Source organism: Amblyomma maculatum, chromosome 1, assembly GCF_055883805.1.
Source record: "Amblyomma maculatum isolate TAMU_Amacu chromosome 1, ASM5588380v1, whole genome shotgun sequence".
In the NCBI taxonomy this organism is placed as follows: Eukaryota; Metazoa; Arthropoda; class Arachnida; order Ixodida; family Ixodidae; genus Amblyomma; species Amblyomma maculatum.
The window spans coordinates 46,954,625-46,971,934 of NC_139344.1; the positions used below are offsets into that span (position 1 = coordinate 46,954,625).

The 17,310-nt window shown below is 45.5% G+C and overlaps 1 pseudogene; it reads left to right on the forward strand.

The window, feature by feature from the left end:
* The first annotated feature begins 1,437 nt into the window (after nucleotides 1–1,437).
* On the forward strand, nucleotides 1,438–7,740 carry LOC146202288 (kinesin-like protein KIF18B; annotated as a pseudogene).
* Nucleotides 7,741–17,310: the final 9,570 nt, after the last annotated feature.

Here is a 17,310-nt window from a genome sequence, read left to right on the forward strand (position 1 = left end):
AGAGCGCACTCACATGGCCGGTATTGCATGCAGATAGCCAAGTAACTTGCCAATGTCTACGAGTGAGCCAGCCCCGAGTAGTGATAGAGATTGAGACTATAGCCAAGTGCCATCAGTAAAGAATTCGCCCTCGTTGTGCTGCATGATTTTTCTCTATTGTCTCGACCTTGAGCGCGCTTTGTCAGCATTGGCGTGATTCGGTCATGGCTCTCAACAGCGCGCCTACCAAATCGAGGGACCCTGAAAACGCTGATGTGGAGAAACGGTGATTAATCGCGTGAATAAAGGCAACGCAAAAAAGAGACCAGCACAACATAACTTGACTGCGCTCGGTACGCAGCTCAAAAAACTTTGACTGTACTTCGATCGAGGGATGCCACGCATGGACGCACCTACCGGAGATTGGATCGTGAGGCGCGCAGGAAGACCAGGCATCCGCGCTGGCACCTAAGGACAAAGGCGAAGGAGCACAGTGCATTCCCATCTCCAGGAGCCAGCTCACATCATAAGAGTGGGGGCCTGTCGCCGGCACTGTCCACCGTCCGGCAGCGAAGTATGTACTATAGCGTTCTAGAATTGAAAGTGTGCCGTCTGCCACCGGTGAGCTGGTTGTTTCAGTGAGGACCATATCGGGCGGCATGAGAGGGCGCTTTGTGTACGAGGAGCGCAATGAGTGCCGAGCAGATAGCTGGATGAACCGTCTCCGCCACCGCTAGTTATTCGGACCCCGAAGGCGCGCAACAATAAATTGTTTCGCTTTAGAGCCCACACGCTTGACTAAATGCAGTAAACTGATTCTGTGCGTGAATAAAATAACTAGTTCCGTATAAAAACGGACGTCGTTGGGGAAAATGTGTATAAGCGGCGATTATGACACATACAGCCAATGCAAGATATATGCAGATTGCAATTTCCTGACCGTATTAGGCACTATATTTCTGCAACGTAAACAGTGGGTCCGATGACGAATGTGTAACATATTTTTATGACCACAAATAATATCGGATGCGCCAGTTAATGCGGGTTACACTGAAGTCCATCATTGACGCTCGCTCGCACTGAAAACACGACGGACGATGTTTTACGCTAGGCTAGTGTACCTTGTTTGCGTCCGTCACATCTATAATAGAGGTATGCGAAGATTGCTTGGAGATAGAAAAATATGTCAGGGGCTGCTGAAAACTTTATTTGAATGTGGGCGAACGAATATTGTGTTGTGATGGGGTCCGCGTGAACTCCGGTACCAAGTATGTTGATGGTGGTATGCAGCTACGACCAAGCTACCGCCGCACCGTCATTGGATTCACAAGGAAGGACCACTACAGGCGGTGACACCCAGCTGGCTGATCCCATGTTCACGGACTCCAAAGTGGGCGAGTAGCAACCACCACAAGAGCAGTAGTAGGAGACGCTCTCCTCGCACGGATGGCACCAAAGATGGCGCCCACCCCCGCCACAATTTCCTGGCCCCCCCGGAAGCGGCGATCCAACGATCCCGCCCCGAACACCACGACTCCCAAGCGCCACCGGTCGGGCGCCCAACCATCAGCAAGCGGGCGGGTGAACGTTGCAGTCCGCGTGCGCCCTCTACATGAGCGCGAATCCGAGACCACCAGTGTAATGCGCGTGGTGGATGAAAGGTGCCTAGTCTTTGATCCCAAGGTCGAAGCGGGCCCTTCTACTTCCATGGGCAGAGGTCGTACGGGGGACTTGTCCAACAGAGCAAGGATCAAACCTTCATGTTTGATAAGGTGTTTGCTGAAACGAGGGATAACACATGTTACGTCCTTATTTATTTACTTATTTCTTTATTTATTTTATCAAATACTGCCGCTGCCCTTCGGCGGCCAAGGCAGGAGTGGGTACAAGCAAAATGCAATAAAAATACACTATTGGAGTTCACATGAATTGCCCCGCCACGGTGGTGCAGGGGTTAAGACGCCTGACTGGTGTGCTGGAGTACCCGAGTTCTATCGCGACCGCAAAACGAAGAGGCGTCTGTGCTTTGCGATTCAGTGCATGTTAAAGATACCCAGGTGGTTAAGATTACATCGGAGCCCTCCACTATTCACCCCTTTATCACTTCCCCTTTCACTCCCAGCTTCCTCCCTTCCCCCACGGCGCGGTTCAAGTGTCTACAGAACAAGTGTGACAAATGCTGCGTTTTCCTTCTCCTATGAACCATGCAATTGTTGTTGTTATTAATATTATTGTTACTATTGTTAATATTAGCATGAAATTTCAAAATGAACAATATTAATATTCAGAATAAAAGAACCTTAAAATACGTTAAGCAGCACGTGGTAGATCAGCTATTAGGACAACAAATCTGAACAGCAAAAATTGCGATAAAGCACACACAAGCAAACACACATTCATAAAGAAACAAAAAAAAGTACAATCGAATGCCACGGATCGCTTCGCGCAGTTGTAGAAGGAGCACTTTCAGTGATACTTATGCACGCGAGAAACGAGGCAATATGACTAGGCGCGTTTTGTGAAAATTAACAGAGCGGTTGAAAATTAGTCGATTGATAACATGCTCACAATTTCAGGTGGAACTACATTCCTTTCTGCTATGGTTCGCGGAAAGAAGCGGAGCGCGTTGGTTCTAGTTAGTCGCATAACTATTCTTTTATTCTGTTTCCATCTGGTTTGTCTAGTTCTTTTAAACTGTATGTAGGTGTTAACATCCATTACTGTTATATTGTTGAGTATGTTGTGCCTCATCAGCAGCCGATGAATCTTGGTCTTGTTTCCAGGGTTGGAATGCAGTTTCTTTCCCCGAGCTTTGCAACCGATATCTGCCACCCATGTGCGTTATAGATTAATCTTATCGCTCTTCTCTGGACACTTTCAATGGAATTATGGTCGAATTCATTGTGTGGGTCCTAAATAATATCGCCATATTCCTATAAAGGTATCAATGATGTCTATGCTACTAACTTGGTGTCAGATGTGCAATGTTGCAGGCGACGTTTCAAGAGCTAGAGCTTCTTAAAAGCCGCCGAACCAATATACTTAATGTGACTACTCTAGTTTAAAGTTGAGGCAATGTGTATTCCCAGATATTTGAACTCAGTGACAGCTTTAAGTGGGATATGAATTATTTTGTAAGTATAGGCTAGCTGGTTCTTTTTGCGAGTTAGGGTCATTTCGGTGCATTTAAAAGTATTTAGTTTCGTCTGCCACGTATCACACCAGCTATCAAGTCCAAGACGTCATTGAGGACGAGTTGGTCTGTGGGAGTTTGTATTCTAAGGTACAGTAGGGAATCTACGGCATAAAATCGACAGTGGACAGGTGAATTAAACTGCAGGTAATTGACTCACAAAAGAAAGAGAAACGGGTCAAGTACCGAACGTTGATGTACCGCGGAAATAACTGATGCTAGATACGAAGGAATACTTACTCAACGTATTGGTGGCGTTGTGCGAGATACCCTTGGATCCAGTTCGCGATTTAGTCATTTTTTAAAAGACTTCGAAGCTTTGATAATAAGTTACTATGTGATACTCTTTCAAAAGCTTTCTCGATGTCGAGGAAAACCATGCCAATTTGCTCACCTTTATCAAGTAGCTCCATCAGTTCTTTTGTCATATGAATAAGTTGTGTTACCGTCGACAGACCGCGGCGAAATCTATGCTTAGCGCTGGAATAGAAGTCATTGCTTTTCAGAAATAAGTGCATGAACAGAATATTTTCCGTACATTTGTTGCAACAGCACAATAAGGAGACCGGTCTATAATTCGTTACACCGAGTTTGTCGCCTGATTTCTGAATATGTCCTATTTTAGCAGTTTTCTAATCTGTGGGAACCTCTGTTTTTCGCATACCTTCGTTAAATATAACAAAAAAGATACTTCGCGCACCACTCTGCATATCTGTAAAGGAACATATCTGGTATGCCACATGGGCCTGAAGACGTCTTAGTATTCAGGTAAAGTAGGGCTGAAAATGTACCTTTCTCAGTGATGGACACTGGGTATTTCAATTCAAGTGTGGTCAAATGCATTGACTTTACGAATACATGAAAGATGCACTGAAGAAAAGTAGTCGTTAAAGGTAGCAACTATAGAATAGTCGTCACTTTCAACACAGTCGTATTTATTGCCCGAACGCAACAGACGTTTGACGCTCCGCTTCAAATAAAGGATTTCAGGCGTGATCTACGGGTCTTGCCTTGTCAGCTTTGTTTCTTGGGTACAAATCTTTCGATGCACTCATGTACGATGCTCTAAAAAAAAAAAGCCACACGTCATTAACATTCGCAGCTCCAGCGGTTTGTTTGTGCTCGAGAATGCTTTATTCTTGGCCGGGTGTTTTGGAAATTAAAAAAAAAATTACTTGGAAGTCTTATAGTAGTTATTGAGTAGCCCAATCCAGATATTTTGACGGAAATGAAAACGAGATCAAGTAGTGAGCTCATGTTGGAAGTCGTGCGTGTGTATGCTTCTACAACGTGTATTAAATTGATAGAAAATACAATATCTAGCGTCAGTTGACAATGACGACAGGACGGAGCCGCTTGAAACACGCTCCAGTTGATTTTGGGTACATTAAAATCCCCACATAATATATGAGTCACGCTTGCAGTGCGCCAGCATGAAATCATGCAACGAATCTAATAAACAAACATCAGCATTTGGGGGCCTGTACATTGCACCCATTAAAATACTGCGAGCACAGAAATGAACCAGTGTCTAGACCATTTCAACACTGGTGATATATACGTTAATAATGCGTATCTGATGTCTTTCCTTCGTACAATTGCCACACTTCCGCCTCTTGCATTACTGTCGCGGAGAAATATTTCGTGTGATTTGGGTACTACTACTTCATCGGGAATACCATCATGCAGCCATGTTTCAGAAAGGACGGTGACACCTGGATCATATGCAATGAATAGCCCTTCGAGAACATCTGTTTTATTCGCAATACCGCTAGCATTATTGACCATTACAGAGATTTTGTTCATGCCAGGGTCAGCTGAAATTTCCCTCTCCACAACGTCATTTTGTACACTTTCAGCATGATCCGCAGGAATATTTCGTCATTCCCGATGCAGAGGTACCATCGCGTTCCGGGCATCCTTCCATCCGAAATATTTTTCATTTACTTCAACTTTTTCAAAGGAACGGAAAACCTTATCCCCCTTGTCTCTGTTTTCTTTCATGCTCATCCACAGTTTTTTTTTTCTTATGTCCTGAACTCGAGGTGAAATGTCCTCTGAGAAACGGTAATCTGAGACTTTGACGTTGTTACAACTGTTCATTATTTTCGCCTTGTCTCTTCCGACCAGCAATTTAAATATTACAGGACAGCATTTGTTTTCTGCGGCTTTTCCGAGGCGGTGGAACTTGTGCTTAAAGAGGTCGTTAGAAACCATCTTTTGTAGTGACTCGGGTGTTTCGGCAGTGTACTCCTTGATGCCGTAAATAATTAGACTGTTCCTTCCGCTGCGATTCTCTAAATCATCTTTATGTAAGTGAAGGTGGTCTACTTATTCTTGCAGCTTTTCAACCTCAGTGGTGTAGTTAAGAACCTTAGATGAGAGATCATCATATTTTCTCTCTACATAATTATAATAATTAATATAATTAAGCTTCTCTACCGTTTCACTTCGACGACGGTTTACAGTTTCCTAGAGTTGCTTCACGGCTTCCATAATTGTCTTATTCATCTCTGCTGGGTTTGGGCCGGGATTAGACTCAACTTCACCACATGATGTCAGCAGATCGATTAAAAAGTGGTATGGGGTGGAAAACAGCGAAAACGCTCGTCGCGGACACGACACAAGCAAGAGGCATACGTCGTTACGTTTATAACAGGGAACTAGACTATCATCTCCCGTCTGCACAAGAAATAGAAACGGATGTTTCAGACGCGTGTCTTCAATGCCTGCGCCGTGCCCAGTGAGAACAGTTCAGGTAGCGCAGTTCAGGACATCAATTCAGGTGACGTTGGTACTCTCGAATGTGATTTGAACTATGTGGCATCATGGTGTGATATGTGAAAAATGCGCTTCAATATCAAGAAATGTTCAGTTCACGCGAAACCAACAGCCCTTCCACTCCAGTATGACATTAATGACAACTTCCTTAACCGTGTTGATAATTTCAAGCATTTAGGCGTATACTTCTTGTCCGACCGTCCATGAAATAAACATGTAAGCGACTGAGCTCACAAGGCTAGAACTGTATTGAATGTTTTTAGGCGAAACTTCAAAACTGCACCTCTTACCCCCAAAGAAACATTCTATGTCACTAATATACGGCCAATTGTATAATTAGCATGCCCAATCTGGGACCCATATACGCATAATTAACAAAATAGAACTTATTCAGAACGGCGCCGCACGTTTCGTTACCAACAATTATAACTTAGGCTTCAGCATAAAAAACATTAAAACAGAGCATGGAAACAGAGGAACAGTGCCGCTGAACCTAGGAGAAAATTCCTCGGATTGAAAATTTTCCAAAGTGTATCTAATGGCGACACTAGAATAGACAAAGGTATTTACCTGTAGGCTTCAGCCGCTTCACACTATGTTTCCGCTGAAAATGATCACCCCAAAACAGTTAGAGAGAGTGCTTGCCGCATAACTGTTTTTGCCCATTCATTTTTTCCCTTTAACGGTAAACTAATGGAATCGACTGCACGAAAATGTAGTCAATGTCCCATTCACCATCTTTTCATTAGCCTTGGTTAAAATGTGCTTACTGTGAGTTTTGTTACATTTTTCACTGTTTATTGTGAATTTCGTTCTGTAGGGGATCATTATTTTTTCTTAATGTTCTTGGTGTGTTTGGTGTTTTTTTTTTTATCTTCGACTTTTCTTATTTTTGAGATACACTGCTTGAAATTGCCCTACAATAATGCCCTACGGGCGATGTAGGTATATGCATCAGTAAAGTTATTTATTTATTTATTTTATTTATTTATGCTTGCCTACGGTGCGACGGGTGCGGGCAGGACGTTCACTATGCTCCACACGGCACACTGCCCCGGCGTTGTGTCCCTTATCGTGAGCCACTTGTACGAGCGCGTGGAGCAGCTGCGCTCTGAGGGCAGTCTTGCGACGTTGCCGTGGCCTACCTCGAGGCGTACAGTGAGGTGGTGCGCGACCTACTCTCTGCCTGTGGAGCGCCGCTCGTTGAGCGCGACGACCCCGCCAAGGGCATCGCCATCTCCAAACCCTCCATCCACAAGGTGAAAGAGGTTGATGCTCTTCTAGACGTGCTGCTGAAAGGCAACAAGAATCGAACTCAAGGCGACACTGACGCCAGCGCTGAATCGTCACGGTCACATGCCATCTTCCAGGTGTATGTGACGCAGACGTAGACAGTGACGGGCACAAGCAAGGGCAACTGCGCTTGAGAGATGAGCTTCATCAATCTAGCCGGCTCAGAGCACGCTGCCGCGCGGTCAACAGGAACTTTGGGGTTAGGCTGCGCGAGAGCACCAAGAAAAAACCTGTCCATCCTGGCATTCGGCAAATGCGTAGATGCCCTTTTCAAGAATGGGACGCAGCGGGTTCCTTACAGAGGCTCGAAGGTGACGCTCATACTGACGGACTCTCTCGGTGGGAAGTACCGGAAAGTGATCGCCGCTGTGACGCCGTCGAAGCTCAGCTACACAGACACGTACAACACGCTCAAATATCCTGCGCGGGCGATGGAGATGGAGCTGGAGACCAAGGAGAACATCCTGAAAGTGAGCGTGCACGTGTCGATGTAGAGAGCACTGACTTAAAATTACAAGCAGAAGGTCGATAGCGCAGAGGCGGAAGAGGTAGTTCTGGCGTCCAAGGTCCTGGCGCTCGAAAGGACCCTGGAGTTGGCGTTGGCCAAGAGCACCGCCTTGCCGCCATGCGCCTCGCCGGCAATCCGCAGCACTGAGTAAATGAGGCCAGCCACTCCTGTCATGTCGCCCGAGAGACGGCAGATGACCGTGAGATTGTTTAATGAATCGCAGCAAGCCTATCGCTAGCGCCTGCGCCACCGCCCGCTTCTTTCTCGTCCGTAATAATACGAGTACGCAATTGTATACAAAACGAAATAGATCAGCGAGAGCTCATACAAATGCACAAAACTACATAGCATCATCATAATCATCATCAGACGGACTATATCCCCGGTCCTGTGCTAGCTGCATCCACTTGACCCCTGCGAATTTTTTAATCTTATTTACCCACCTATCTGCCTGCTCCCCCCCCCCCCCTGCTACGCTTACCTTCCGTGGAATCCAATGTATACTCTTATAGACCATCGGGTATCCCATCTTCGAAATACATATCCTGCATATCCTACATGGACATGTAGTGCACATGGATGCAAGCATACAATCCTGTGAAGCAAAAACAGCAATCGGCTGTTCATGGAATCACACCTCTACGTTTTGACTTTCGGAACCACTCAAAACTTTCTGCCCTGAGCTTGTGGCAGTTCAAGAGGCACTCTTCTCCATGGCTACCATAACCATGCTCCCTGTGGCCCACGTTGTCATCCACTCTGACGCACTTCAAGCAATATGTTAGCTCCGTCGTGTCAGCCATTGCCCAAAGTATGTCAAGACATCAGCCAACTTGCGGAGCGCATCCCGCAGTAAATACGTGCTAAGTGGGTCCCACGTGACCTTCTGCCTTCCCAAAGTCAAGCCGATTCAGCGATCCACCTCGTGCCTCAAGAGTCATGAATGTGACGGTTTCTTAAAGTTTACGACATTAGTACCCTTTAATCAACACCTCCGGCGCCGCACATGTGCTCTTATCCTTGCGTGTGCGATATCCCTCCCCCGCGGTCTCACCCGTGCAAAGAAGGTTGGGCTTAGTTTGATTTGGGTCGGTGTTGCCCTCACACCAGCGGTCACTAGGACGTGGTCTCACTTCCGACCCTTATCCCCGCCCAGGGTGTCCGATCTGTAAAAACGAAAATGATGAAGCCGATATTCACTACTTGTCGTGGGGCTGCCCAGCACGGCAACCGACACGTATCCGAAACCTGACGACCGCTGGCCTTTCACCAAGCAATCTTGCCTCATATATCGCTTGGACGCAAGTATCTCACCATCGCTCACTCCTGGAGTTCATAAAATCAGCCAACCTTTTTCCATTCATTTAATCATTTATTCATTCATGATATCATACCCTACTGATGCCCTGAGGCAATAAATATTGCCAACAAACTACATATCCTGCCCATCCCCATTTCTTGTTCTTAATTTCGACTAGAATGTCAATAACGTGAGTTATTTCTCTGACCCATTCTGCACGCTTCCTATGTATCAACGTTACGCCTACCATTTTCCATTCCATGGCCCTCTGCATTGTCCTCACCCTAGGTAGAATCCTTTTCGTTAACCTCCATGTTTCAGCCCCATGGCTCAGTACCGGTAGGATGCAACTGTTATACACTTTCCTCTTGAGTGATACTGGTAAGCTTGTAGTCATAATGTTTGAGTACCTTCTAAATGCGCTCTATCTCAATCTTATTCTCCTAGTTGCATCCCTTTCGTGGCCCGAATCTGTGGTCACTACCTGTCCTAAGTAGACATATTCGCCTCTTTCAACCCTTCGCTACCTGCTTTAAACTGCTGTTCCTTACCCAGGGTGTTCAGCATTACCTTAGTCCTCTGCATATTCACCTTTAGGCCTACCTTTCTGCTTCTCCTGTCTAGATCATTTATCATTAGTTGCAGTTAGTCCCCTGAATTAGTTAACAAGGCAATATCATCAGCGAATCGTAGTTTACTGAGATATTCTCCATCGACTATGATGACTAACTGCCCCCATTTCATGCCTTTGAATACACTATCTAAGCAAGCTGCATATAGCACTGGAGAGATCGTGCCTCCTTGTCTAACACCTTTCCTAATTGGAATTTTATCACTTTCTTTATGCAGAACTATGGTTGCTGCGCAGCCACTATGACATCTTCCGGTACTTTCACACATGACTCACCTACACCCTAATCTCGCAATGCCTCCGTGACCGCTGGGGTTTCGACCGAGTCAAATGTTTTCTCGTGGTCAATGAATGCTATGCGGACGACCTCAAAACCAGCAGGATAAAAAATTCGCAACCTATGTAAAAAAAATAAATAAATAATTCAAGCATATAGTACTAACATATAAAACACTACGAAATTATATGAAAATGTCACAGAACTAGGAGAACATGAATGAATTAAGCTGCTAAATTTGAAAACACACAAGACACAGGCAGGGGTAATAAATAGAGCCCTCAAAGCCAGTTATTTGCATCTCCTCAGATTCAGAGGCTTTATCTGCTCTAATTTCAAGCTCTGCTGTTGGTTTAGTGACCTCACATAAAAACGAAATCGCATGAGGATATAAACCAGCACTATTGCAAAGCGTCATTTCTGTCATGGGTAGGGCATCCAAGCTAGGAGATCCGGGCTTTGCAAAAACACCACAAATTCATGCATATGCTGTTTGCATTAATTTTCCATGAACTGCAAGAACAAAATCTGAAAGGATTTTCCAGCGTATTTACGAGCTAAGCTCCGCAGACGGATAAAGAAGACCTCCACTTTCGAAGTCAGATAAATTCATTTTCTTCTTTTTGGGCCGCGCAGATTTGCTCAAAATGAGATACGCACAGTACTGCATATAAATTTTTTCATGACCTTTCCAGCTAGATGTACTGCAATATGAGCACTGGGACTGCGACAACTGTGCAAGGTGACGTAGTTATCATTCAAAGGGCATTCAAAGTAGCTTGAACGTCCTCTAGCCTTCCTTCGTCAACCAAGCGGTCAAGCTCATCAATCGAACTTTAAAGAAGAAGGGTGTGTTCCTCGCTTGTACGGCTAACGTGATTCCCCCACCGTACGGAGACAGTGTATTTCGAGAAGAGCAGGGCTCGAATGGGAAAGACAGCCGAAAGAATGCGCAATGAGCAAAAAAAGGAACAAAAAAGAGAGCGTTCAGGAAGGGTGGGTGGTGAAAGCCCAACGAGACAGACTGGAACTGTGTCTGCACTCTTTGCAGACATGTTTTCCTCCTTTATCAGTCATCAACAACGCACCATATCCGATGCAACGGAATTGACGCAGGACACGTGTCACAGAAGCCGACGCCCAGAACACTTCCTCTGCGGCGGGAGCGCGTCTGATGCGCTCCTGCGACTGACAGCGCCACCTACGTTTTTCATCGCTCCGGCGACCACCTCGCTATCATTCCCGAGCGCTGAAGCCGGCACACTACTCAATTCTAGAGCACTATACATGTACCACTCGCGCCCCTCATTAGGAACTTATACCTGTGTCACACGAGCAAGCAAAAACTCTTTCACCTAAGCGGACTTTTAGCGAGTTGAAAGACTTTTATTCAAAAGGAGTGGCATAGCAGACATGGCCCTGCATATGATCCTCTGATGCTTATTCGTCAAGGCAAGAAAAGTGAAGTCAAAATCCAGTCTTGCCGAAAGACGACAGTGTCGGGTTTCTTTCGGATCACCTGGTGCCTTTGAAACCCGTGTGAACCGATGCCGTAGCTGTCAACAGCGTCCGCGGCTGGGACGAATTGAAGGAATTCTCTGTTACAGTTGACAGTGAATAGCTCGACATCTCATGTATCATCTAGCAGAGGGAGTAGCTAATGTACAAGCCTTAAAAGCATAGGCCTTGAACGGTAATGAAATGGTTTGGAGGAGACGGGGGAGGCGGTGAGAGAGTGCAACCCCCCCCCCCATGCAAGAAATTTCTCATAGGTAGTGGGTGTTCATGCGCGCTTTGTCTGCGAGGAACATCGTTGAAATACATGATTTAAATGCGACCGCCCGTGTCAATGATCTCCTCTACGAGCCATCGCTATATACTCTCCTGGTGAACAGTACTATTATTCTCTGAGGCATGTGCGCCATGCTGTCTGCGGTAAGCGACGCTCAGGGACTATTCTGATCGTCGCCTTTCTAGTGATGCTTTTTTATATTTACCAACTGAGAACTATGGCGTTGGGTAACGTTCAGGTGTCTTCTTCCTACTCTCATATCGCTACACTTATTCTCAGCGTTTCAGACGTATTAACTGATCCGATGAAAACTGTGCCTCTAGGACCTTTGTAGATATGTTATGCCGGAACAGCTGGTAATCGCAGTGCAGTCGCATGCTCCATGTTACTTGGCTGGAAAATGTTTCTGGAATGGTATATTCAGGTTGAGTTTACGCTGTTTGCTTTGTGTTTCCTCCTGTTGAATTTAAAAAGTTAAGAATTTGATTCGCTTCTGACGCCGCTCTCCTTGTTCTCATTGTTGTTGCCCGTTTTCAACGGAATGGTGATGGATGATGAGTAAGGCATGGTGATGGAGTGGTGGAAGATGGTGTGTTAAGTACTGAGGATCCGCTATGCGGGTGACAGACACATTATCGTTCAACGGATTTCTTGCGAAACAGGCATCGTCAGCCAACTGCATTCGTGACACTTTGACGCACATTGCACGTCTCCAGAAAGGGTGAAATTCCCCATGCGCAATACATTTACGTTATCTAATCACGTATAGGTCGAGTTGCATTTTTCAAGAATCATGTTCTGAAAACTCAGAGGTCGACCAGTACGAATATCATAGCCAATGTGACGCTAATAATGGTGTTGCAAGGGTAGCGCAATGTCCGCCTGCTAGACTTCGAAATTGTGCAAACGATGAAAACCTCTAATTTTTTTATTTTTGAAATAAGCCGTCGAGAAGGTTGTCAGGTGAGGCTGAAGTGCCATTATCTTACAATGAAAGGCGCGCTAATAATGATGAATTGGACGGGCGATTCTTATGGAGAGTTATTAAATGCATGGCGCTTTTACAATAAACGCCGAAAAAAGTAGACTTTTTCCTGACACTAAGATACCCGTGAGCTGAATAAATGGAATGCCTTTTTGGAGCGGATTAACTTATGCGTATTAAGCATATGACATGAGCACAGACAGCTGCAGACATTCTCTTGTCAATCAAGAGGCCGTCGTACATTCCGCTGGAAGGAAATAAAGCCACAGTATATCACGGAGCGCAATATCATCTAGGATATCAGCGGTGCTCGCGCTGGGGCGCTAATCAATGTAACTATGGTCTTCTTATTTTCTGCTTCTTCCTGCCAGTGACGACCACGTTACGGCCCCCGCAACGAATCGTAACGTCCTGGCTGGCGAAGGACGCATGGCATGAAGCATCTCCCACTCACCTGTCTGCAACCACGGGGACGATGTCATGAAGGACGGCCGTTTTGGATGTGTGCGCACAAGCTGCGTCCCATTGTAGACAGGCGTTCGTGTTGAGAGCGCAGGATTATTTAAATATTTTTGAATGCTTCTTTGTCTCTATGCCTTAAAAGGAACGTGTACTGTTGCGAACCTCTCACAGGTTTCTGATGTGGCTCCCTCTTCACTGCACGGGCAAGTTTAATAGTCCTATATTATAGCGATGACCTGCAGGTCCTTGTTTCCATTGTCACATTACACCCTCTATGCTGTCACTGCCCGCCGTAGTGACCAGAAAGCACAGCTGTCCCTTCGCTTGCGGCTAGAGCATGGAAACGAGGAGATTTGGCGGATGTCATACAAATTGACAGTGACCAACAGCGAACTAAATGTGCTATCCTATACGTGGCGGGAGGAGTCGTTCTGAATTCGACTTATATTATGCACGTACGATTATATTCGCGACAATTGCGTTTCTATATGCTTTGTAATCTGTTGTAAACCTGTTGCCCTCCCTGTTGCTACGCGACCGATCATCGCGCGTCAGGAGAGCGTCGGATGAGCGATGGTGTGATTAGCCTTCGTATACGGGAAAAACGGAAGTAGCTACGGGAATGCCACCTAGATGCTTACTCGGAATGCTGGGGAGAGAGGACAAGGTCCTTTGGATCTCGCCAGAGACGTGAACGACTGCGACCGCAGACACCACCTCCGCCGCAGGCGTAGCGTGTAGAGAGTCTTCTGCAACCGGGCAGCGATGCGCCTCCTGAAGCATGTGTGTGTATGGCTATTCCTGAAGATAGCGGCACAGATTGAAATACTCGTGGCACACTGCCAGGAATCCCGGTGAGGGATGCTTTCCGCAAAACGTCGCTCTTAAACCCCATCCGGTAAGCCGGTGACCCTTCCCTTGTTTCGCTGTCTTGCCTGTCGTAGGGTTAATTGCCTGCCTATACGTTACCTGCCTACACTCTTACCGCTCTACGTACCTACTTACATACTTACCCTACCTTACATAATTACTTACATACTTAGTTACATATTTACGCTGCCTATGTCAGAACCTTCGAAGATTCTGGGCGTAACTCTCGACAAGCACTTAAGGTTGAATCGCCATGCTCAATCGCTCATGCTTAAAGGTTCGTTCGGCATTCACATCATAATAAAAACTCGTGAATATTTTCAACCTCACATAATACGTTTATTATATTATACCTACATCCATAGTCACCTTATCTACTGTTTGTCTTGTTGGGGAAATAGATATTACACGCACATTGAAAGACTTCAACGCCTCCAGAATCAAGCCATCTGGCTCATGTCATTCAGTTCATTCCGATCGCACTCTCTGCCGCGGTACCAGAGGTTGAATATACTTCCACTTCAGCATTTATTCAGACTAAAATTGTCCATGATTATGTATAAACTAATAAATCATCATGCTCATATTGATGGCGTTACCATCCAGCTTGTAAATTTTAATCCTACCAGGTTTAAACAGCGCAATAATCTTTTTTTGCCAAAAGTCGGGACAAATAACGGAAAATTTACTACCTTGTTTGCCGGCATATCCTACTGAAATTCTTTACCTCCGGAAATTAAAGCATTGCATACTGTTCACTGATTCTATTTCGCATGAAAGATTATTTAATAAACATGTTACATATTAATTCTCTTCAACTGTTTTAGTTCATTTTTGAATGTGCTATTTTGTGCGTTCTATGCACTGAAGTTGATGATCTCTATATTTATTTTCTTTATTTTCATTGGTGTATATTCTAAACGTTGTTTTGTAGGTTGTACTTTTATACTAATTACTTGTTACACTGCTTCCCATTTTTTGTTACATTTCTACATCACTTGCTTTTATTTGTGAGGTCCCCCCGACAGTCTTGTACTACGGAACTTCCTTATGTTTAACTCTTCCTGTATTCATCTTTTATGCATGAATGAAATAAACTTGAAACTTGGAAGTGGCAGGATCGAACCACGGCCCATGGCGGCCGCATTTTGATGGAGGAAAAAACAAGGCGCCCTTGTGCTGAACGATGTCAGTGCACTTTTAAGAACCCCGAGTGGTCCGAATTTCTGGAGCCCTTCAATACGGCGATGTCACATCCTGAGTCGCTTTCAGACGATAGACCCCAAAAATCAAACCTAACCTTCTTGCATATTAGCAGACTAGTGAGCGAGCATCGTGAGCGAAGAAGACGAGCGCGTGCGAGTCTCCCGAGCTCGTCACGTGGCGGCGCCAGTAAAAACATTGCGGCAATGTTGTTACTCTATGCAGCCCCGCCGGCCGGTAGAGCAGGCACGGTGTAGAGTGGCGACGCTGCGGTCGCCGTCGGTGGCCGTTGCCAGAGGGCAAAGGTGAGACGCAAAAAAAAAAAGGTTTTCATTAAAGCGCCGCCATGTTGACAGCCATCGTCAAGCTCATCACTGCGGCCAACATAGATTTTCTCGCTAAGTCAGTGCGGAAGGTTTCGACTGAAGATCTAAAGTCCACGCTAGATAAGATATCTTTCACAAATTTTTTCACGCATTTTTCAAGTTTCAAAACATTTTTCAGGCATTATTTGGGGGGGGGGGGGGGGGGGGGAGGGGGGAATTGTGAACCACACTAGTAAGCAGGCGCTCTTTGAGTTTCGGATTGAAATTTCAATTTTCTACTGCCACTTCTGCTTGCAGTTGCAAGGTCAAGGCACTTAAATTAAAAAGCCGTTTGCCACTGCAGCTTGCCCTCTCATGCATTGCGATAGAACTGCCGTGCGTTGTATGCAAAGCAAGAGCTCCAAAAGGATCCGACATATAGCGTTAAGCACGTGAGAGTAAAGGTGCAGAGCTACAATTGCATTTGCAAATTTTTTGACATATTTTACTTTCCACAACGAGAGCGTGAACTACGGACTGGAAGGCGTGCGAACAAAAAATTAAAGAGCACTGCAGAGCACGGTGTTAGAAGTAGTACTTCTAACACCGTGCTGCAGAGTCTGCACTCGAGTAATGCGAAAGCATGGATGCTGCTGTTGATTGCTTCTGGTTACTTAATTCCCTTCTTGTTTACCAATTTTAGTATTTGGTACACTCAAATTGCGCTCCTATCCCTTCCTATGCCCTTGTTCGGCTCTACTTCCGGTGCTGTGACGTCACATCCTCTAGATCAGATTAATTCACTTGTTTACCCATGTTAGCCTTCGGTACTTTCATATTGCGCGCCAATCTCTTCCTTTGCCATTTTTCGGCTCTACTTCCGGTTGCATGAGATCACTTCCTTGACGTCACCCTAATTATCTGCCTTCATTAACTACTTTAGTCTTCGTTACTTTCAAATTGCGCGCCAATCCCTTCCTGTGCCCTTTTTTGGCTCGACATCAGGTTGCGTGACGTCACATCCTTGACGTCACCTGAAGTGCCTGATTTAATCAACTATTTTAACATTTGATACATTCAAATGTGTCGCCAAGCCATTGGATAATGAGACCATGTTAGCGCTAACTTTTAAATGTTTGCATCTAATTATTATCTAATTAATTATTTGTCCCGTTTATTTTTTCGGACACATTTCGTCACCCTCTATCGATTCACAGCGCTGATTAACCTCTACCAGTTCTCAATTACAACTATTACGGACATGATTTTGCTGACACGGTCTGCCGACGCGGCTTGCCGGACAAAAATCTGTGAACATAGCGAAGTAATGCTTTCACATTACAAACCTCCCGGCAGGAAATGACAGCCCGTAGAGAATATTTTAATTCGCTTATATCCTTACAGTAGTAGGGAACAGCTGGAGAAGCGGTTCAGTGGTACGCCGTCTCAGTTCGACAGAACACGCCGTTCTGCTCGCCGATTATGAACCTTCGTTTATCAAATAACACAGGGCAAATAAAGTGAACAGTAAATACACATGAAAGCCACCTTTGACATATACTGCATGCAGCACTGCCCATTCAGAATAAGCCAAGCAGGGCCACTAGTGCGGAATTCGTCTCCACACTGCACCCTTCTATACCCTCCTCTCACATCTTTCCCACTGCTTTTCATTTCCATATGGCCTCCCGACGCAGCTAGATGTTCGAGATGGACAAGGAAGGAAATAGC